Source organism: Tympanuchus pallidicinctus, unplaced genomic scaffold (genome assembly GCF_026119805.1).
Source record: "Tympanuchus pallidicinctus isolate F22 unplaced genomic scaffold, pur_lepc_1.0 scaffold1, whole genome shotgun sequence".
NCBI classification, from domain to species: Eukaryota; Metazoa; Chordata; class Aves; order Galliformes; family Phasianidae; genus Tympanuchus; species Tympanuchus pallidicinctus.
The window spans coordinates 25434973-25459778 of NW_026294618.1; the positions used below are offsets into that span (position 1 = coordinate 25434973).

The 24806-nt window shown below is 37.6% G+C and overlaps 1 protein-coding gene across 2 annotated transcripts in view; it reads right to left on the reverse strand.

Moving 5' to 3' along the window:
• Nucleotides 1-24806, reverse strand: part of EYS (eyes shut homolog) — a 320477-nt gene that overhangs the window by 271040 nt on the left and 24631 nt on the right. The window contains exon 1 of one of the 2 annotated variants that reach the window (XM_052700902.1): nt 4997-5061. The exons of the other annotated variant lie outside the window; for it this stretch is intronic. The gene's annotated coding sequence lies outside the window, so the exon portion shown is untranslated. Of the gene's footprint in view, nt 1-4996; nt 5062-24806 lie in introns of those variants that run through there. 2 annotated transcript variants of the gene reach the window in all.

Sequence of the window (24806 nt, forward strand, 5' to 3'; positions counted from 1 at the left end):
GTTCTCCACTTGAATTCTTATTAATTTCAGAATGTTAAAAGGTTTGAGACCTAACCATGCCGTAAGCATCTACACAGACAGTTCTGCAGTCTAGTTGACTGGCAACCTTCATTAATTCTTGCCAGCATCAACTGGATTTCCTCAGTTCCACTGAGCTTTGGCTGCCTAAGCTTCAAAACCAAGAGCTTCAAATTTAAAACTCAAGCTAGACAAGTGTAAATTTTTTTCTTTTTTTAAAGGCAGTAAAAGATGATCAAAAATTTTGATATGCTCATTAGCCTGTCCAAATGGATTATGGAACTTCTGTCTTTGGATATTCCTCTGTCTAATGCATTCTCTGCAATTTGCAAAGATTCAGTTATACAGAAGATTCCAATAAATGTTTTTCTTCTTTCTACTACTGTTTTGTAATGTTTCACATTAAACTCCCTGTCAAGCTATTGCTTCTTCCATTTTTTATGGACTCACCTTCTACATAATTCACTGTTCTTTTAATCAGAAATACCTTATAACAAGCAAAGAGAAGGCATCATTGCCTATTGGAGAGACTCTCTCATGAAAAATATTAACAATTCTCTATTTGGAAATTTTATCTATTTTTGATAAAGAATGAAAAGATCTCTTAGAACAGTGTATAACCACTGCCATGAGAAAGGTATGTTCGTTGAAAACAAGGAAATGAGAGGTGACAATTTTTTAGAAAAGTGAAAACATTTGCACGGATTGCTTCACTGGACTAGATATAGAATCACGTTGCCCCAGTGTGTAGAGGTGAAATCAGAAAGGCAAAAGCCCAGCTTGAATTTAACCTAGCCGCTGGGGTGAAAAGGAATCAGAAACTCTTTTATAAATACATTAACAGTAAGAGGAGGACAAAGGAGAATATCCACTCTTTGCTGGATGAGGCTGGGAATGTGACCACTGAGGATAAGGAAAAGGCAGAGGTTCTGAACGCCTTCTTTACATCTGTCTTTAAAAGTCAGACCAGTTATCCTCAGGATACTCCTCTCTCTGACCTGGTAATCTCGGCTGGGGAGCACACTAACCCCCCCGTGATTCTGAAAGAAACAGTCAGAGACCTACTGCCGCAGCTGGACTGTCACAAGTCGATGGGGCCAGATGAGATCCACCCGAGAGTGCTGAGGGAACTGGCGGAGGTGAGAGCCGAGCCGCTTTCCATCATCTGTCAGCGCTCCTTGTTGACTGGTGAGGTCCCAGAAGACTGGAGGCTTGCCGATGTGACTCCCATTTTCAAGAAAGGTCGTAAGGAGGATCCGGGGAACTACAGGCCTGTTAGCCTGACCTCGGTGCCAGGGAAGGTTATGGAGCAGATTGTCTTGAGGGAGATCATGCGGCATGTGCGGGGTGACCGGGGGATCAGGCCTAGCCAGCATGGGTTCGTGAAGGGCAGGTCCTGTTTGACCAACCTGATCTCCTTCTATGATCTAGTGACCCAACTGGTGGATGAGGGAAAGGCTGTTGATGTGGTCTATCTAGACTTCAGCAAAGCCTTTGACACTGTCTCCCACAGCATTCTCCTGCAGAAGCTGGCAGCCCGAGGCTTGGATGGGTAAGGAGCTGGCTGGAGGGCCGGGCACAGAGAGTGGTGGTGAATGGAGTCAAATCCAGCTGGCGACCGGTCGTGAGTGGTGTTCCCCAGGGGTCGGTGCTGGGGCCTGTCCTCTTCAATATCTTTATTGATGACCTCGATGAGGGCATCGAGTGCACCCTCAGTAAATTCACAGATGACACCAAATTGGCTGGAAGTGTGGATCTGCCTGGGGGTAGCAAGGCCCTACAGAGGGATCTGGACAGGCTGGAGAGCTGGGCTGAATCCAATGGGATGAGTTTCAACAAGGCCAAATGCCAGGTCCTGCACTTCGGCTACAACAACCCCAGGCGATGCTACAGGCTTGGGACGGTGTGGCTGGAGAACTGCATAGAGGAAATGGACCTGGGGGTATTGATTGATGCTCGGCTGAACATGAGCCGACAGTGTGCCCAGGTGGCCAAGAAGGCCAATGGCATCCTGGCTTGCATCAGAAACAGCGTTGCAAGCAGGAGCAGAGAGGTGATTGTTCCCCTGTATTCAGCACTGGTGAGGCCGCACCTCGAGTACTGTGTCCAGTTTTGGGCCCCTCAGTGCAAGAAAGACTTTGAGGCCCTGGAACGTGTTCAAAGGAGGGCAACAAAGCTGGTGAGGGGTCTGGAACACAGGCCATATGAGGAGAGGCTGAAGGAGCTGGGAATGTTCAGCCTGGAGAAGAGGAGGCTCAGGGGAGACCTCATTGCTCTCTATAACTTCCTGAAGGGAGGCTGTAGTGAGCTGGGGGTCGGCCTCTTCTCTCGTGTCATTAGTGATAGGACCAGGGGGAATGGCTTCAAGCTACGGCAGGGGAGATTCAGGCTGGACATGAGGAAGTATTACTTTTCAGAAAGGGTGGTCAGGCACTGGAACGGACTGCCCAGGGAGGTGGTGGAGTCACCGACCCTGGGGGTGTTCAAGGAAAGACTGGATGTTGTGTTGAGGGACATGGTTTAGTAGGAGCTATTGGGAATAGGTGAACGGTTGGACTGGATGATCTTTTAGGTCTTTTCCAACCTTGGTGATTCTATGATTCTAAAACTAAACTCCAACAGCTGCCCCATAGCCAATGCTTGTGCAAACAGAATGCAAAGAACAGCACCTTTGGGATATCCTGTTAGCTTTCAGTAGATGAAACCTTTAGACAGCTGACTAACAGGCCCCGATACTCATAAGTGATTTTAACCAACTCAGTATCTGCTGTAAAGGTAATTGGCTGGATGAAATCCAGGAGATTTCTAGACAATCTCTTGATGCAGGTGACTAGTTAATCAGCTAGGAGAGATGCTGTGAGAGATGTTGTGCAACACATCATCAAGGGAAGACTGCTGGATAATGTAAAGGTCAAGGGCAGCCTTAGCTGCAATGACTAGGAGACTGTGGAGTTTAAGATTCTAAACAAAGCAAGATAAACAGCAACTCTGGACTTGGAGATACAGATTTTAACCCCATCAGGGATCTTCTTGGCAGAATCCCATTAAAAAATTCTCTTGAGGGTAAAAGGGCTCAATAGAACTAACTAATCTTAAAAGACAGCATTTTTAGCGCTCAGGAAAGGAAAAGTGCAGTGGTGGAAGCAGAAACAGGCTGCTTGGAAGGAACATAGGATCAGAAATAGGTAGAGTCTGGAAGACCAACACTGGAATCGAAACTACCAAAATATGCAAAGGACAACAAGAAAGGTTTCTGTTTGCTATAACTGTAGCAAAAAAATTATTAATGGGCCCACTGGTCAGCATGACCTAGTGAGAAACAGAAAATTGAGATACTCATTTAGCCTTACTATTCAGTGTTGAGCCTTGTTTTCCCACCTTTCAGATCCCTCTGAGCTCAGTTTGTAGAGTCAAACCACTTGGACATATACAAGTCTGTGGAATGAGATGGCACCTATCCATAGGTGTGGAAGGAAGTAGATGATGTCACTGCAAGATGGGTCTCTTCTATCTCTGAGAGGTCATGACAGTCAGCAGAGACCCTTTGTATCTGGAAAAAGGCAGTCAGCCTTAACACTGTCTCTGGCAAGGCTACAGAGCAAACACTCTTTGAGGCAATTTCCTAAGTCATGAAAGACAAGAAGACAACTGGGAACAGACAGCATGGGCTTACCAAGGCCAAATCATCAAGGCCTGAACCTCACTGCTTGCTATGATGAGAAGGATAAGCCCTTTAAAGTCATTTTTCCTGCTAAAACACTGCAGGTATACCAGCACTGTAAGAAACTGTTATACATGAGGTAGAATTTCCTGGGACTACCAAGAATCAATATCCTGTAAACTGTGGCAAAATAAATTGATTTGCAGGATACTATAAACTGGTTTGCAGATCATTAAAGTACTGATAACAAAAAGATTGACAACACACTGTAAAGAGAATTTAATCCAACAAAATATACTGGGATAGGACAGACAAGCACCTCAACCCCTGACACTTCACATGAAGAAAAAAGCAGTACAAAGAATTGAAGATGCTATAATGTTTAAAGTCAGATAAAACATTCAGCTAGCACTTCCATCCATTTCAGTCTCTATAAGTAGTCATTCACAACATTCTTTTAATTTACAAAAGCACCTGCAGAATGTTTTAGTTCAAGAAATATTTTAGTGAATGTATTCTTGGAGAGATTAGTGCTGGTAATAATTCTGCAGTGACCTCATAATTTTTTCATTTTTAATTTATAAAGATATCTTCAGTCCTCTAACTACAACTGCACAAGGAAAACTCAGCCATAACATTTCACAATGAAAGTTAGTGCCTAGGTTTACTTCTTCACTTTCTGAGGGCCATGGAACATGAACAAAAAATAAATTTTATTAGTATTAATTTATCTTGAAGTTGAACATTAAAAAAAAGAAAGGGGGAGATATTTATAAGAAAACTCTCTAAGTGGTAGAGCTGCTTAGTGGGACTTCCTTTCCTAATTGAAATGTATGTCTTCACCAAAGTAATTTCAATATTACAAGTCATTATCAAAACAGTGCCTATGTCTGTGGCAGGGGGGCTGGAACTAGATGATCTTTAAAAGTACCTTTGCATTCTATGATTTTATGATTAGTCATTCTATGATCCCACACCCTGGAGAAGATTTTCAAACAACTCTGACTATTCTCAATTATAGTTAAATATTTTATCAAAGCTACAGCCTATGCAAGCTTTTCACTTAATACTTCTAAATAATTTCAAACATTAAACAGCTATTTGCACTTGCTTCATTCAATCTACAGTTCTGTTTGCACCTAGATCATGTTTGATATTGAGAATTCATTCTTTCTAGCTACTACCTTCCTCATACTGCAGTTGGTATGCACAGTTTTAATTACGTGATTTGATGGCAATTTCAGCCACTATACCTTCACAGACATGAAAGGCAGGAGGATAAGAGACAATGTTTTTTAAGTGAAACAGGTAACTTACCACAGCAGAAACATGCTTACTGTCAGAGCCATAAAGAATTCATGCTTCATTACTCCTGTGAGTTCTAACAGAATATAAAAACATGGTGTAAGAGATTACTCTGGGAGGTCCAGGGCTCCCAATACAGCAAAGATGTGGTGCTGCTGGAGTGGGTCCAGAGGAGGGCCACGAAGATGATCAGGGAGCTGATCACCACTGGTACGAAGACAGGCTGAGTGCCTGGGCTTGTGACACTTGCCTGCTGCTTGATTTGCCTGGGCCAGCTATCTGAAACTTGCTTGTCTCTCCTGGACCCGCTGTCAGTTGCCTTACTGCTAACATGCTTCCTGCCTAAGGCTGACCCATTCTGCCACCACTTATCCTTGCGCCGTTGCTCCTGTATCAGCCTTGGACCATTGGAACAACATATAACAGGACATCACTGGATCCTAGAGGTGACTATCCCCACTTGACATAATTATTGCTCTTTTCCTATCTTTCCTATCACTCACCCACCTTCCCTTCCCTTATTTTATATTTGCAAACAGTATTTTAAAGGTTTTAGTTCATTTTCAAGTAAGTCTCATATTTTTCCATATTTTGTCTTTAGTCTTTTCAGCTGAAATACCTTAAAGACAGAACAGAGCAATGATTTTCAACCAGTATTTTTATTTCTAGATGCAATGCTACTTTCACTGTGATATGCCTCACCTTTGGTTCCACATAACAAACTCTCAGTTACAGTGAGCCTGCTTTACCCTGCCAGAGAAGCCTGTACTGCGTGACTAGCAGAGAATTATAGTTACGTTTTTCTCTCTAGTTGAAATGTTCTCTAATGTGGCATGCTAGACAACAATAAAATGTGGTTAACATCCAGAACTGTTGCTAGTGCAGCCTATAAGTAGCTTTCAAGCAAAGAAAAACAAGTTATGAATAAACCCTCCTTACTGTTCTTCTGTCATGCTTGCACAGAACAACAGATATGAGAATGCAAAATTCTTCTGAAAGGGAAACATGTCTGTTTTAGAGCTCCTGTCTTACAGCATTTGTCCTTGAAGCCTAAACGTACACAAATACACACACAAGTTAGTTGCCTGAAATGTATGGAAATTCAGACCGTAAAAGCCATGAAATTCATTCCTTTTTCCTGCAATTACTGTATAATTTCTCTTTTCATAGGCATTCATCAGCCAGACCCACTGATCCATTTGTTGAGTAACTCCTTCAGTTTTCAGCCAGACTGTGATTCACATGAAAACCCATACCTTTACTGGCTGTTTGTACTGAAATCTGCATTTACTTTTCCTGCTAACTCCATAAAGGAATAATTGGCTGCATTTGCTTTTATTTTCTGTCCTCACTCTCAATTCTGTTCAAGAGTTATAAAATACAGTTAGAAAAAGAAATTTCCTACATAATACATCTCTCTCAAATACATTAACAGTTTCAAAAGTGTAACTTAGATGAGTCTATTTCAAAGTAAATGGAAATCAGATGTACTTTTTTTTCCCTTCTCAGAACTATAACAATTTGGAGAGCTTTAGCTCCTGTGCGTTTATTGATGAATTCAGGAAATTCATGAATTTGGAACACTTTTAAAACAATATTCACAAAAAAATACTCAAGTTTTAACACCTAACATTAAGCTCTCAATTTCTGTTGATTTCAATCTCAATTTTCATGGATGCCTGCATTCTGAAAGCCAAACTACTGGCCATTTACTGGTGCCCAATCTCAGCACTTCAGACTACACTTTTTTCCAGAATCACTTAGCACAGGTAATTTATGAATATTAACTGCAATATTGGAACAATTATAACTACACCATAGTTCTGGAAATAGTTATTTGCAATTTATACAAATAATATATACGCATCTTTCAATACCTTAAAATTCAATATTTATTATCAGTTAGAACATCAAAAAACAAAAACATTAGAATAACCCTAATTGGAAGGGCCCCAACAGGTTCATCAAATCCAAAGTTAATTTAAAATTTCTGTTATTCCCCCAACCCTTCCCTTGTAGTGACAGAACTTGAACTCTATGCTCTTGCAAGTTTTCTCCTTCAGTTACTTGCCTGTGAGCAATGCTTAAATTGCCAGTTTACCTTCTTACTTTCAGATGTCAAAAATCCTCTTCCTCTTTTGCACTCAAACATCTTTAAAGGCCCACTATAATATCTTTCCCAAGGTTCAGAAAATTATTGCTAGGGTCTCGTGCCAAAGCATCTTTTGGCATACTTCACTGATGTTGAAATTAGACTGATAGAAACGTGTTCTCTAAAAGCAAACTACTAAAGTTTGCGATATAAGATGTGTCAACTGACACTTGGAAATCCTCATGGTTCTCTTTACACATTTAACGCTAAGAGTGTTGTATTTAATTCTATTCCTACCATTACTGATAAATAAATTCCATCAATAATTCAACCTGAAAATGCAAGTGTATGATATAATGGAAAAAAATCTGATGTTTAAAAAAAAAAAAGAATCAGAGCAAGATATATGTAATGCAGCTTATCTAAATTAAAGGTTTAGAAGAATGAGAGCATAATAACAAGAGGCATTGACTCTGAGTTCTAATAATAAAATACTTAAAATGTCTACAGGTGGAGATAAGCATGAAAATCTTGAAAGTTTCAAGTATTTCTGCTTTAGTTGTCTAGTCTGATAACTCTTGTTTATTTTTGGAAGAAATGTTTTTCTGTCTACAAATAAACACAGTTTCCTTTCTAGAAGAGAATAGTTCCAAAACAGCAAAAGCCATAAATTCTATATATACTTCATGTTATATATTTCTCTCTCTATATATAATTTATTTCTCTATATTATATAATTCAATATATACTTCATATATACTGGAGTACAGTGACAGATATTGTCTTATGTTTTCTTAATTTTAAAAGTGAATAAATTAGTTGATTGCTGTACATTTAAAAGTCATTTATTTATATACATTGATACATACATCACCAACCAAGAATTGAGAAAGTTCTGAATCCTCACCACTCTCTGAACTGAGTGAAAGGAGGAACAAGACCTTCTAATAGCAGTCTATTTAAATTATAGGAGACACTTGGAATGTAATTAATGGAGGAATTTAACTTTATTTTTATTATTCATTAATAAATAGTTCCTAAATTTGGATTTTTTTAATGTTTCAATGTGGGTTTTGATGTAAAGTACACTGCATTTTCAGATCTATTAATTATTAGCTTAGTGAAAGGAACCAAGATCTTTGTGACTGCTATCTGCCAGTGTTTTTCCATAGGAGATTTTCCAACACATTGGCTAGCTCAAGATACAAGTAATGGAGAGAGTTATTAAGTTTTACTGTGATCTGAGGGTGTGTAGAAGAGATCCTTTCAGTGAAGGTATAAAATCAGGAATAACTCAGCTGCATACAGTTCTATTTCAGCTAAAGCCTGTGTTGTTTCTTTCCTTTTAGATGTACCATGAGGGACAGAGAGAGGATCAAGTATTATAGCAGGAATCAGCAGCTGATCCCACCTTGAGGATAACAGGGCTTGCTTTCAGCAGAACTTCACAAGCAGTGGTAAAATCTTTCCCTCCTGCTCCCCCTTCTACAAAGTGCTGGCAGCTGGTGCACAGCCACCACCAAGCCCTGCTCTGCTGCTTGTGTGCTGACAGCCCCACAGCCAGAAGGCACTGCAGCCACCGCTGGGAGAGCAGTACAGCAATCCCTAAGCTATCTGGGCTTGTTTTTCCTACTCATAAACCTATTGCTATTTTCAGTCTCTTACAATTGAACTTTGAACAAATGGAACTGAACTAGTTTTAACATTTTAGCTACTACTTTATAAATTTCAAAATAAATTTTCTTGCTGGTTACAGCAAGAAGTATACATAAAATGGCTTGGTAAAGCTTCATAGTATTGTAAGCTAATCCAGAAGGTAAATCTCTCATTATTCAGAATAAATATAGATCAGAATAGAACAATAATCAAAATCTTGCATAGTGCCCTAAGAACTGCAAGCCAAAAGCACAACCTTTTCATTCTATAGTGAGGTAAGCAATAATTCACTCCCATACAATAGCAGATCAATCGCTTAAGCAACATGATTTTCTGACTAAAAAAAAACCAAAAAAACAACAGAAGAACATAGCGAAATCCAGAATAAAACCAGACTTGGTTTTATTATTTTATCTGGTCAAATCCACTGGGAGAAAGGATGGATTTTTAATTATTATTATTTTTTTAATGAAGCAAAAAAAAAAAAAAAAAAAAAAAAAGCTGTGAACAAGTTTAGAGATGGACAGTATTCGCAACAGTTCCCTACCAAGCTGTCTTTTACAAACAAGGCTGAAGCTATTGATCCTAATAACAGGGTGCTCCAAAATAATTTGCCCCACCTGCTGGAAGTGTGACTGTCTCTATATCTTACATATACAGATGAGTTTAGTCTGTTGTATAGCCTGTTTTATTTTCCCCAAACCACACTGCAGTGCTAAGGAGAGGCTGTCTTACAAAAGAAATATTAAACACTTAACTAAAAATGTGGGGAGCCTTATTCCTCATTCCCTCATTAACCTATGTTAAGTAACAGAAACCTGCAGGCTGCCTAGTATGCATGGATTTTATCCCCACTTAACTTAGCAGTTCTAAAGAAGACCTGTATGCATGCAAAATATTAACAAAAATCACTTGGTGAATGTTAAAAGTCCTTAATCATTCACAGTATTAATTTACTCAGTGATATACAATAATGGAGGTATAAGATGGATGAATACAACATCACACGCTCTGTTTAATTTTCTAAGATGCAAAGGTCTAGATCCTGCTAATGTAACAAGTACTAACAAAACAAATGCTGCCATGAATATTTAAAAATTTAAGTAGGGAAAAAATTGTTAATGACACTACAGAAAATGCCACACCACATAAAACTCAGTGAATGTTTTGAAGGTTACCCAAATGAACTAGGTCTAAAAACAGGATCAATAAATTTGGTATATATCGTTTATGACATATAATCTATTAGGGAAAACCAAAATATATAATACATGATTCGTAAAATAGATAGCCAAAGGAGTGCCAGATCTTCTCTTCTCATTTGTATGAAAACTAGTCACTTGTACCATAGTACAAAATTCTTATTTGATAGCTTTTTAATATAGGAACTTGCAGCTCAGGGGTAGCAGAAGACGTAAAATCATAGTGCTGTTGGAGTAACTAATTTCAAAATATTCATTTAATGTAATTTCTTAGCTGAAAAATTTAAGTTCACAGTTGGAGTTACAGATTAACCACTGTAGAATAATTTCCCCTGTGTAGAAGTACTTCTTAGTGCCAAAAAAGCCTTCCCAGAAATGTTGTGTAGCAAAGATTTTGTATGAATCATGAAGATTAAAGTGTTCAGACACAGGACATCTTCCAGAATAACTAGATGTATCAAATTTGTCTCCGATAATGAAACAAACTCATGTTGCTTCAGAGTCAATGTATTTGTTTGCATTATGCTTGACTGTAATGTTCCTGGTTTAAGTGCATGTTGGAATCCAAAAAAAAAAAAAAAAAAAAAAAAAAATGTGGTTGGGATAGAGGATTTGTAAACAAGTATTGAGGGAAAGCTTCCCACTTTTGATCATAATGTAAACAGAAAACTAACTGAAAACCTAACTGCAGGGACTTGTCTGAATGAGATAAATGGCTTAAGAAATACTGGCTAGCAAGCAGTCAGAGCTGTAAAACAAAGAGTAGTCACCCAAACACCCTTACTTCTGAAGGAAAAAAATAAAGTCAAATGGGCGAAGGTGTTCACTATCAAGATGATACAGACAATTAAAATGGCAAGATTAAGAGATTTTGCTTCTGAAGAAACTATGTGAAACATAGCGTTTGATCATGTTACAGAGAAATGCATTTATATGGGAAAATTTTCCAATAGAAAAGAAGATCTGAGGACAATAAGAAAATCTGGAAACACTGGTTACATTTAGAATAGATCCAAAGACATCAACGAAGCAAAAAAGATTCAGGTAGAGATAATATAACCACATACATTTATGCATGCCACATAAGAAACTCAGAAGATATTTCAGATAAGTCAGCAAAAGTGAGAAAACGATAGAAAAGAATCCTAGGTAGCAAAGGATAGAGAGCAGAGATGAGAAATCAGGAGCGAGAGGTAGAATCAGCAAAGTCACTAATGCAAGCTGAAGGGAAGGTAAGTGTTAAGAGCTTCACTCTAAAGAAGATTATAGATGGCATTTCTGAAATTGTGAAAAAGACAAGACAGGATTATGTGTGATCAGAACTCAGGTGGAAGCTTATGCAAAGTGGTAATACCATCTGGCAACCTGCAACAGCAGGAGAATTAATTTATCATGTAGAGGTCCTTGCCAGCTTTTGGCTTGTGTTTGCAGTTGCTCTTCTCACATTCACGGAATGATGTTGACTCTTCCACAAGTATGAGGAAACCATAATCAGCTTTAACTTACAAAGCACATCTACCCAGATCCTCTGTAATTTTAACAAAACAACATATTACAACTACTAGTTTATCAGCAAGTTCCTGGTGGGTATAAAAGATTTTACAGAAAATAAAAAAGGAAAACAAACATTTAAGTCAAGTCCTTCTGAAGGAAAGTATGGGCTCTGAATGTTAGTATCAAAGAGATCACTTGTTCTTTGGTGGGTTATTTAATTTATCCATTAAAAAAAAGCTGGAAAAAAAGCTGTTATCACATTATCTTCCTGTTTAAGCAAGGGAGAGAAGTGCCCAATGGGAACTTCAACTGCTCCAAAGCAATTTCTTTCAAAGAATGGCAAGAAAACACTGCCAGTTCTTCTGCAGATCCTAGAAAACCACTTTGTATCAGTACTCAAACACAAGAATTCATGATGTCACTATAGAAGGCGTGTAGTCCAAGACAGGATTTTTTTGTTTGTTTGTTTTACCAGTCTCTGCCCATCCAAGTAGCTGTGTCACCACATTTGCAAGTTTGCTTTAGGAAGAGCCTCTTAGTGTTGTTAGCTTGAATGAGCCAAATGCCTATAATTTCAAGTCACATATTTCCTAATATGCCCTACCACTTGTAAGAAAAATATAGGATATTAGGATAAGCTGGTTACAGAGGGACCCCCTTTTCAACTTTATACTTTTCCTTACAAGACTTTATATAACTTCCCACCTATGATTGTTTATATTACTGTTTATAAGATATTAAGTAGGTAAAATCAGTACCTTTACTATATCTTGTGCATATTTACAAAGGCCATGTGTTTATCTCCTAATAAAAAGAAATAGTATTTTTGAGGAAGGTGAATGTAAATGCCAACTTATCTGCATCTGACAACTCCATATTTAATGAGATGTAAACCTGAAGATGGAAATATTTGAAGAACTTAAGGAAAAGCTGAGGTACAAATTTAGAGTTTACACAGGACCTGGAAATAGTCACATTTCACATCCAGGCCTGTCCATAAATCTTTTTTCATAGCTGCACGATATTCTACCCAAACTGGCAACTGGCAACATACCAAGCACTTTCATTTGAGTGTTTACCTGTCCTAGACAGTGTTCTCACCATTAAAAAACAGAAGTAAGCAAACATGAATTCTAACATGCTTAAGTACCACACAGGACTTCTGACAAACGCCAGATCTTGTTTTGGCCAGAACAACCAGAAAAAACATCTGCAAAAGTAGACTACTGTTTAAGAGCAAGATTGTATTATATTCTATTTCTTTAGAAAGTGAGATAGGAGTTGTCAATAGATATACATAAGGATGAGGAAATAAAAAAGACTTTTCTGCCAAAATAAAATTGAAAAAAAAACCACCAAAACATTTTATTATAATCTTGGGCATGATGGCATTTCCTCTGTTTCAAACTCTCTCCAAGATCCAAATTTGGCTCATTAAAAATGCTTTCCAAGGCATAGAAACTCCAGCAATTTGAAACAGACTTTTGCAGATAAAATACAAAACCAAAAAATGGCTTCATATTAATTGACATCATGTTCACCAAAACCCTTCTTCTGAAAATCTTCTGATTAAAGAGAAATACTGTAGGACTTAAGGTTTATTGTTTTCAATTGTTATGAAATCAAAAGTAACAACAAAGTTGCAGTGCTTTTCATAACGTGAGGAGCTCATGCTATGCATGCTATTAGGGAAACAGTCATGAATGAAAACTAGAAAAAGCCTGGAACACAGAGACTTCCTTCTAAAAACTTGCATTAGCTCAGCACACGCCAATTCAGAGTCTAATCTACATCATGGCACTATACAAGGCTTGTATTACTTACAAAGGTCTTTCTAGCCTAAGAGAAATATTGAAATCGCTAATTATCACCATTGTTAATATCTTTCATGGTCTTCACTTTTCTTGCCCAGGTAGTGAACTACTATCCCTCCACAAGATAAGAAAATTACACACAAGGAAGGTAAATTAAATAATATTCCAGGTTAACAAGTAACACCTACATGAAACTTTCCCAATTTCCATGTACCTAATAGGAAAAAGAAATCTTGGGAGAATGTTCACAAAACAGAAGACAGACAGACCATCCTATTTTTCAGGACATATAAAAGATATAGAGAGGATTTTTTACAGCCCATCCTCAAATTATTATATTCAATATACAATTTGGCACTTATAAGGTCCAGAACATCACAAATTCATCTTATATCTTTCAAATGTTCTAATTTAAGGATTCATCTGAAATTAAAATCCTAGCATTAATTATCAATGGTTAATACTTACAACTACCATCTCAAAAATAAGAAAGTCATATGATTTATGTGACCTTCCTCAGTCTCAGTGTGAAGCTTTCTCTCTCCTCCATCGGTACAAGTTTTATCAACTGACAGCTCTGATATTTAGAATGGGTGCTGAAAATGTCTGAGGAGAGAGAATCAGCTTCCTACTATACAGAGGATGAATTAGAACAGCATGCAAACTGGCCAGCACGCTGAACTTTATGTGCAGCTTTAAGTTCCTATGACTTAAATCCTTTGCCCTTATTGAACCCCTAAATCAGATTCTGTCCATAAGATCATACTACAAAGCCTTTTCCTGAAGGAAGGAGAAGCAGTTTCTTTTCCTACATAGACAGTAAGCATATTTAATATGTGACAACAATTCACATATACACACACATTACTGCCAAGGAAGTGACATATATATTACAAAACCGTCTGCCTGAAGAAATTTAACCCACAGCTCTCATCTTCCTTAAGAATACTGTTGATCATATTCATTTCTGAATAATGCTCTTCTGCAGAAATGAATGCAAAACCCACTGGGACAGAGACCAGCAGGAAAAAGTCCAATGTTTCTGGCTGTTGCCTCGTGCACGGGGCTGTAACCTCAGAGGAATTAAGTACTGTAACAGGATTTTGACTGCATTACTTCAATGGTACCACAGATATGAAGAGTAGAATTCAGATAATCTTGCACATTAAGAAAGTATATGATGTTAAAAGAATACAATGTTCTTATTTTGATTTTTTAAGTGGAGGCTGAGAAAACAATTATAAGAACAAAGAAGACATACATTTGGAAGTGTAGTTTGGGAAATCTATGCAGGTATGGCATTACGTATTAGTTGCAATATGTCTAGAAAAGCATGAAGAAAAAAGTTAACACAGCCTTAATGGGTTAAGCCTCTTATTTAGTCTAAATAAGGTAAAAATCAGATATATTGAGTGAGAAATAATTGAAAGCCATGTAAAAGATAGCTATCTAAAAATTCGGTCTGCAAAATAATTAGTGTTCTGCTCTTTTTCTTAAACATAATTCAGGGAATGACTGACTGAGGACCATCTCCACTGGAGTGATCACAACCAAATCCCTATACTATGACTTTCTGCCATCCTAAAATAGGATTAAGAACAATGCAGTACTTGGAAAACTAAGTATTTTTGAACAATATTCCCAAAACTGCACAGAAAATAGGAAGCTATCTAACACCAGATAATAGAAACCGCGCAAGGTAGCAGCGGGGATTCTGACCCCTCCTCAGCTACAGGCATCTGATGAAGGATCGCATGTAGGGCTGCCCATTTGGATGCTGAAGGCCAAACCTATCTGCTGTGTTTTGTCACTTACAATTGTACTTTCAAAGAACTAAACAGGAATCATTATTTTCCTTTACTGCCAGAAAGGTGATAGCAGTGCCACTGTTCATCTTTTATGCTACAATGCAATTATTACACTGTTCAGCCATGGGAAACCCAGGTTCAACTTTTTTTCTTTGTCTTGGACTTAATACTTGTATCTTCTACGTATCGGCAAATGCTCCAGCTACTAGGTAGAAAGATAGCACAGAGGGCATTTCATCCCCAAAAATCCATGAAAAACATAAATGAGGAGGAAAGAATAGGTTCTCTAGCCTGGGATGAGGGCACTTCTTGGAGAACAGGGAAACATAGGATAATTTGGATCTGTCTTACGGTGGCTAGAAAGAAGGGAACATCTACAGCATGATTTATCGGAATAATTTCAGATTCATTCCTTGAGACAAACCACAACCCCAAACCATCTATTTCTCTATATAACAGCAGTCTACAGTCTCATTCAAAATCCTCTTACAGGCAAAAGAGAAAATAAAATTTGAAACCCAGAAATTATTGTTCTACAATTAACACAGAAACGTATAGTTAATTACGGGGGGTGCTACACACTGAAGCCTTCCTTTTTTTTTTTTTTTTTTTTTTTTCTTTCTTCCTTTCCTTTTTCTTTGCAGTTAGGCTTAGCCTGCTACTCTCCTGTTGGGTCACAAGGTTAACTTTTCTGTCTTCCCCAGGAGGGATGGGGACAGGTGCAAGAGGTTGCAGCTGTCAGCATCCTCAGGTTTTCACCAGATAAAGCATCACATTTTGTTCTCCTTGGTCTTAGGCTTAATTTGGATTTTTTTTTTAATTTTTTTTTTTTTTTTTTTTTTCTTCAGCACAGACCAGTTTGATTTCCTTCTGCAGCCTAACAGATCCCAAAGCTCCATGCACACCAAGGGCTGCTGTTCATCAGGAAGTGACTGCTGGTTGTGCGGCCATGCCCAGAGCTGGAGCTATAAAAGGGTGGCATCGGCCACTGGGCTCTGACTCAGAGTTTAAACCAGCGAAGAGTGGCTCAGGCCAAGGCCTCCCTGCACTTTTGGATAAGCACAAAGCTGGGTTCTCCTAAATAAAAGTAATGAAAAGAAGCCACCAAATAATGATGGAAAAAAACATTTATATCTGCCCATATGGATATTTTCATAAACCGTCAAGATGAGGCATGATTAAGCCTATCTTACATGCCTGAAATCTTGCTAGTGTATGACAAATAACTCCTATTGCAAATTTAGTCATATAACCCACGCTTTCTCAGCAACAAAAAGTTATGAAAAAAACCAGAGAGATGAGGCTATGTTGCCACTAGAATTGCTAGTTGGCTAACATTATTATGATGTGCATTAAAAACAACTGTTTACCTGCATGTTCTGTGAACTATTTTCTCACCCTTGTGCAAAGTTAAGAGAAGTTCAATTAATCCGATGAAATCTTTACTTTCATCTTCCCTCACAGCTCCCCTAGATCCTATAATCTCTTGGAGGAGGAAGCTTTACATTCACTGAATGTGAGATGACTCTGAATTCAAGGAACTTAAAACACAATAGATTTCCAGACAAAATAACTTGTTCTACTTTTGTGGATACTGAATTCAAGAATCTATCCCTCAGTTTTTTCTAATATTCACCCCATACTTCTCTAATGACATTACTGCACAGATTCTCTACCCTTCCTTTTTCTCTTTGTTTATAAGGTAATTATGTTTCAGTTCGGGAAAGTTCTGGCTTTTCTGCTCTTCTTGAAGTACAGAGAAAGGTGTTCTGCTGATCAGTGCTGATCTGGTGGTATGCTGACACAATAAGTAAAAACATAAGTTAAAACTTCATTCATATTCATCTGTGTTCAGTGAGTCAGTTCATACTACTGAACCAGAAAAATATCAGAAGACATTTCATATTATATGAAAAATAATCTCTAAGAGACAATAGTTTTTAGCTCCCTATCAATTGTGATGCAAGTTCTTAAAAATTTTAGGAAGTGAATACAACCCATTTTTCAAAGCTCTCAGAAATGAAGCGCTTGCCTTTCAGTCGTCACAAGCAAATTGAGCATGTCTATAAATGGCAGTCTACTGCATACATAAACTTACAAATTGGTAGTAAAGCCCAGATAATTACACACTATATCTTTTTATTTCTTGTCACACACACACACACACACACACACACACACACACAAAAAAAAAAAAAAAAAAAAAAAAAAAACAACAAAAAAACAGCAGCAGCAGATTTATCTTTAGTTACCACTCTATTTGGCTGCCAAGATGTTTGGTGTGTGTCTAAGCCTTCTGTTTCCACATTTGCTTATTAATCATGAACTTTTAACACATATTTATTTCAAGAAAGATATAAAATGATTTAGTATATTTAACTACTGGAAATACCACTATAAGAGCTGGTTTCAAATTGGAAGCTTAAATTAAGTTACACTGAATTTCTACTATAAAGCTATTAGAGCTCAAAAAAAGTAAATCAAAAGCCACAACTACTTTAAAAATAGTCTGGTCTCTAATGGAAGGGATGTACCTTCCAGTACATGTTAATATTCTATAGATTAGAAAGAGAAATAAAATAAGGTTAATTCCACGACGGTTGAAAACTCCGAGATAGCTTATTATATATCCCAACTAAACCAAGGTAGTCTTGCAAAATCTCTCTTAGCTGAGCCAAAACTCTCACAAAAGCAGTCTGGAGACTGCAACATGGTGAGACTCCAACCCTACCTATGATTTCACTTCAGATACAATTCCCTGGAGAAACTAATCTAAACAAAAATCAGTCAATCAGTCTCTTATTAGTTTGTGTAAGTTAGCAGATCTCCTTCTGTTCTGTAACAGAAACCTTTAATAATTGTGCAGTCTTGACTCTAAATGGTTTACAGCCTTTAACAGGGAAGGGTATATAGGCAAACAAGATTCGTGCATTATTTCTCTATCCTCATCTATAGCTTATTTCCTGACAGAAGGATGGTGTCATAAACATGTTATGCATAAGAATGTAACAAAATTGAACTTTGTCATAAAAGCCTGTTGCACTTTACAGAAGGTTTCTTCCATTGCTCTTAGGTCTTTATTCAGCTAAAATTACCTCCAAAATATTTTGGTAACAATTCACACAGCTTCTTCAGTACAGATCTTCTGCAGTGCTAAGTAGAACTCTAAAGAATGGCTACACACAAGATGGTGAATTTTCTCACAATTAACTTTAGGGCAAGAAAAAAAATGCAATGGTAGTTCATCTCTAGTAGATGCAGCAGTTGCTTAGCAACGTGCATCAGACATTTTAGATAATAAGAAATACCTACAGCAACATCTAGAGATGTGCTTGTAGCACTGAGAGGAAGCTGATATTCATGTCCTGTTGCTTTGCCCACTACATGAGTTCTGCCTTTGTGTCCACTTGTGATTAAGAGAGTGAGCTTCTCTCCTTAGCTAAGATTACTATTGGCATTTATAGGCTCTTTATTTCTTAGACGCAGTATGGATCCAGCAGGCCAACCAGCACACAGTCTAGCTTACTGTGTGGCTGCAAGGACGAGCTGTCAGGTGACTGACTTTGAGCCTGACGCTGGGGAGATTTTTCTGAACAGAATCATTAAGTAGCAGCCTAACAGCTTCTTTATGCCTGAAAGAAACAGCTAGCATACACTTCAGGCACCTGTAGGTAGGGTGTTTAAGTAGAGGTCACAACTCAGTATGGAAGAGCTCCCAGGGCTGCTTGCTGCAGCATTTAATGTGACCTGCAGATTGTGCCAGCCTGGGCTGCTCAGGCCACATGTTCAGCTGTTCTTCAAAAACCACAGCACAGCACGTGCCAGGGAGACCTGACCGGAGCCTTTAGCACAGACATAGACTTTCTTATAAAGTGAACCGCTTCAGAGTTTTGGAGAAATTAAAAAACCTGCAGATCTGTTACCTAGAATGTATTAACTTGGAATAACTGCCTGTCAAATAGATCATAGAGTGTCTAACCCTAACCCAACCCTAACACAATGTCTGACCACTCTGTGAGGGAAGAAGTTCTTCCTTATGTCTAACCTAAACCTCCTCTGGTGCAACTTGTGGCCATTTCCTTGGGTCCTGTTTGTTGGCTGGGAGAAGAGGCCAAACCCCTCCTCATCACAACCTCCCTTCAGGAAGTTGTAGAAAGCAATGAAGTCTCCCGAGCCTCCTCTTCTCCAGACTAAACAATCCCAGCTCCCTCAGATACTCTTCATAAGACCTGTGCTTCAGACCCCTCACCAGCTTTTTGCCCTTCTCTGGACACATTCCAGGCCTCAGTGTCCTTTTTGTAGTGAGGGGCTCGAAACTGAACACAGTACTGGACACACATACTCCATTACCTCCCATATTCCAAATGAAACAGTTAACATACTGGTAAAATACTGCCCTACAGTAGCAGTCAATCATCTCATTATGAATTAGCCTCAGATATCCGCTTCATCATGCATGATGCAACAGCGCTCCTATTATGGACATGGATTTCATTGAGCATATGCAGGGATTCCCACTGAAGCAAATGTGACTCTCTGGAATGAGTTCTGATCACCAGTGCAATGGAAGTTGAAGCATCCAGCAGAGAAAAAAAGGAATGGTGGTACAAATTTTTGCTAGTCATGATTCTAGTCTGTAATGAAGTGTAATCAACTCAGAGCCAGTGCCTATTTTAAAGAGTTGTGTCTCTCAGTTTATCACAGTACAGAGCTAATTATTCGGAGCCAATATGAATTATAAAGGCATCATGGTACTCTGTGCATTTATTTCTTTCCTTTGGTTATAGCAAACTTCTGTTTAAATAAATGCATCTGTCCTCTTACAGCCTCACTTTTTATTTTCACCTTTAAGCTAAATCAGAACAAGGCTTCAGATTACAGCTAGTGTCAAGAAAGGTCATTAAAAAGGAGGGAGAATAAGGCACAATCGTGAAAAAGAGAATAATTCATTTACAACCTACAGCTATACAGAATTTCTTAAAATGAATGTCCTCAGCAGGTTAATGTTCCTATCCTGTGGGCAGGCTACCTAATGAGAAAGGACAAGTGTTTAAATAACTTTTTTTATTTTCTCTTAGACTCTAGAAGAAAACTAAGTAACTTACAAAACTAGATTTGCTTCAAAGGGATTAAAACCAGACGCAAAGATACAAAGCACTGCAGAATAAACAGCAGAATGTTCTATTATCTTCTTCCATCCAACTACAGTAAATCTGTGGTAACTCCATTGATACTCCATTGGTACTCCATCCATATGGATGATTAAATCTAAGGTAACTCCATTTGATTTAACGGAGTGTGGAAAAAAGCATGAGACTACAAGCAAGCCATAAAAAACAAAGCACAGATTTTAAGTGTTTCTAGCAATTCTAACACATACTCAGATGCCCTACGTGTTATTTAAACACATAAGAAACACAACTGTACTCTACACGCAGTATTTTTCCTACATAGTGCATCTAGGTAACATTCTGGTCATAAAGACAGCTGCAAACTGAGATCCTTCCATTCTATTCAATACTCTGATTCCCCAAAATTAGAATATTTACTATTTGTGACTTCATAGAAATTCCTTAAGACTATTTACAAGGACAGAACTGATAATAGGACTGCAAAGGGAGGTTCAAGATTAGTTTGTACATACTGATTCCATATAACACATTTATATTTTGTTCTCTCTCTGTAATTCACTCTACCAATGGTTCCTCATTTCACTTAATATCACTGAGCTGTGATACTGCTTCACATGAGAGATTCAGATGTTTTTAGTAGTCCTAAAGTGATTGTACCCATACTGCAATACTAGAAAAAGCCTTCTGATGTTTAACACCTATAAAGCTGTCATTGTATATCACAGAAAATCTATTATAGCAATGAACACTTTCTGCTTCAAAAAGAGATGAGCAGGCAAACCTTTTATGGCAATTTGTGAGGCATTTAATAGCATGAATCACTATTCAGAAGTTTTTTATACATGTATTAAGTCCAAGATAATACTTGAGCTTAGAAAGAAGACAAGCATTAGCAAATAATTGTCACTGCGTAGACTGCTCTAAGTATTAATGAAAACAGCACTGGAGGCCTTAGCAAAAAACAAAAACCAAATATAAAACAGCCAACACAATGCCGTTTGCAAATATCGCACTAAGCTAAATAAAATATTGCGGTGCATGGAAAAAATAGAAAACAAGACAAAGAAAAATGGAACGAAAAATGGGATGAAAAGTAAGATTTCATATCCAGATATATATTTTTTTTAAATGGCATACCTTACATCAAAATAACTCAGGTTTCACCAAAAGAAGTTTAGCTAAATCATTGCCCATTATTACTATATTTCATTATTGTGATAGTTTTCCATCTACAGCCTTCCCTATATTTCATAAAGTTGCTAATAAATGGAATAATGATATAGCTAATGACATAGTGCTTCACCTTCTTTATAGTGACAAAGCTTTTCACAAGACTTTTCTTTATTGCTACTGTTTTGAGGAAAAATGTATTTAAGATGCACCAAGCTAACAGCAAGACTTGACCTCTCTAGCTTAGAAACACTGTAGCCACTGTTGAAAATTCTATTTCATACAAACATGTTGGTGTCCAATTTTTTATAAAGAAAATATTGGTGTTCTCTACGTGAACTGAGAAAAGCAAGAAAATCATTAACAAAACATGAATAAGTGCAAATAACTGAACTTAAAGCTCAGAAATTGTCCAAAGTAGATTTACACAAAAGATGAGGAATTGTTCAAAAGGATGCTGGCTAATTCTGGACTCAAGGAGGCTGCAGCTGCCCAGAACAGGAACACACTGACTGCAGAGAGGCACACATGATCCCTTCATACTTCTTGCCCACATTCTGAATAAAGCAAGCTTTATCCCACACAATAAATGAGACTACAACGTTCATTTCTACACCTATAGCAAAGTGTAGTATGACTATTGATGTAATTTTTGTAATAGCTAAAAGCAAACTTCTCAGTTTACTACCAACAACTGCCTTCCAGCACACTAAAAATTACTAAAAACAAATGTATTTTCTAAAAGGTAATAGTTCCCTTTATGGACTTTTTTAAATTTATGATAGCACAAAAGTAGTATTTGTCAACTTGGTAAATCAAATTATCAGATCTGTTCACAGTTCTGTAAGAACTCGTCATGATTCTCTGAAAAACTGCAGTCAGTGGAAGTTCCACATGTTGCTCTAACACTGTTAAGCAATATGCTAAAATATTCTTTAAAATGGCAGTGTCTGCTGAGGCCATGAGCTGACGTCTGTCTCCTTGTTTTCTCCAAGAGATGATACAACAGAAAAAAGAACTAGAATCCTCTGTACAGACTTTGACTTACAATTATCAGCTGATCTGAGTAGGGCACGCTTGGGATCTGCTCTCTTAACAGAAACCAGTCATAACTCCTTGTGTTTTATGACAGTCAAGAGCGAGGTTACTTCACATTTCTCAAGCTGTGTAACTACTCATCCAGCAAAATTCAACATATAGTGCTTAAAACAGCACATGAATCCATTTGCATCCCTGCTTTTAGAACAAGTACAACTGCACCATGCAGAGGGTGCAGCTTTTACCTACTGCAGTGGAGCTCTGTGGTTAGCGGAAGAGTTGGGATAGGAGCAGAAATGCGAGAAGAATGGAATCCATATGAGCTATTTGCTCATGTTTCTTGGCAGGTTTCACAGTGGTCACTTCCATACTGGTAGTGTTATGCTAATATCAGTACCAGAGCAAGCATATTTAAAGATGGGTCACCTGTATCTCAACAAGATGTACTCACACCTTCGACTTCCCTGATAAGAGGGGGAAAAAAAAAAAAAAAAAAAAAAAAAAAAATGGAAAATCCTGTTGGCAGAGGCTTCAGAAGCTCTTAGAAGTAGTTTGGTTTGAAGAATGTATGAGGGATGGGATTCAATGCAAGATGTGTCAAAATTGAGGTATTTTGATAAATATATATGAAGGCATATTAAATTCCCACTATAATGCATGGAGTTTTACAGTGCATGCATTTATTGAACTGCCTGAACACAGACACTTGGTACCATCTTAGATGCAACTGGATATTCAGCTCAAATTTTCAGTGTGCACAGGATAATGTAGTATTTCACTTGACATCTGGGTTTAGCTGACTGAATTGGTAAGCTAAATAACTTTTTAAAAATCACTAAAAATACCAACTACATCTCAGCCACATCTAGCAGTTAGCAACACCTAAATTTACTTTTTAAAGTCATATTGAATTTCAGTCTATGAAACTCGGTCTTTGAGTCCTTTTACTTCTATACATTCTCAGTAAAACTGCAGTCCATTTAGTTTAGAACCTAAATATAACTACATAAAAACCTTAAAATCCTTTGAATAGAAACCCATGTTCTATTCAGAAAGTCTCCTAATTAAATGTTGACATTTCAAAATGTGTTCTCTGATGATATTCATGAACCACAGCATAAATGGGCTCTTCAGAATTAAGAAACGAAAGCCAAAAGCAACTCTTAGTGGGGCAAAATCTGGAAAATTGGATTCCACGGTGGTTGTCCTTCCCATGTATTCTCTAACTAAATCAGAATTAAAGTACCTTTCATACTGAAATGGAAAACAGACTAAATCACAATAGAGGAGATCTACAATTATAAAAAAGGATTATCTTTGCAAATAGTATGATGATGACTACAGCAGCACATTCAGTCATTCAGAAGAACATCACTGACACTTTAGAGTTAACACAGAACACTGAACCATTGTCTCTGCTTAAGACATGTCAGCTAAAATTGTAAAATGCTGCATCAGTTTTGTTAGAACACTCAGGTCTAAGTGGGTAACATAGAAAATAAGGAGAACATAGTTCCAGAGCATTCAAATTCAACCTGACATTTGTTAGAGCACTTTCCAGTTTCCATTTCTTACCCTTTCATTATGATCAGAGAGGTTCTTGAGATACAATCATAGTCCAGCAAAGCTAAATGAGTCTTTGTTTAGTTTAAGTACTCCATGAATCTCAGAAATGATGTAACACTGAAATTCACTGTTTTTAATATATGACATCTGAAGTTAAAGTTCTCCCCTCAGGGTTTGTCAATTATAGCATTCATTCCCAGACCTATCATATTCCTGTGCAGTTTAATCCTAGATGTTTTCAGAATTTTCAGTTTCCAAAAACTCAGCAATGTCCTAAGGTGCCACAGTTTCATTACCTGGTCTTACAGTATCTCCGATTGCATTTATTAATGAACATAATCAATCTACTTGAATTGTTAACTAACACAGTAGTTAAGCATCTGATGACTACAATTTGCATTAAAAATATAGAACTAAATAGAATTTAGGTAAAACTGAAAAACTAAGCTCCACTAAGTTTAAGAAAAACCCTTGCCTCTTCAGATAAAATGCCGTGGAGCTTTATGAACCTAGCTCAACTATTGACGGTTATGCAGGACTGGTATGCAAAGTGGATATTCAGCCAGCTCTCCCAGGTTTCTGCTAGAATCATGTAGAACGGTAGAAAAAGTTCAGAAAATTTTCTCCTTCTCTCATTTAATGGAATACACAAATTTGCTCTGTGTTGCTGAACAACTGTCAGTTTCAATAATTATATGATCAATACACCGGGGTAAATAAATGCAATTTCATGGAAGACTGTGTGCAACAGAAAGTCAGAGAGATGAAACTACAACTCAAACTGAATATAGGTATAGAAGAAAAAAAATGAGTCTCCCAAAGCTGATGACATTTGGAAATTCTGTGCTCT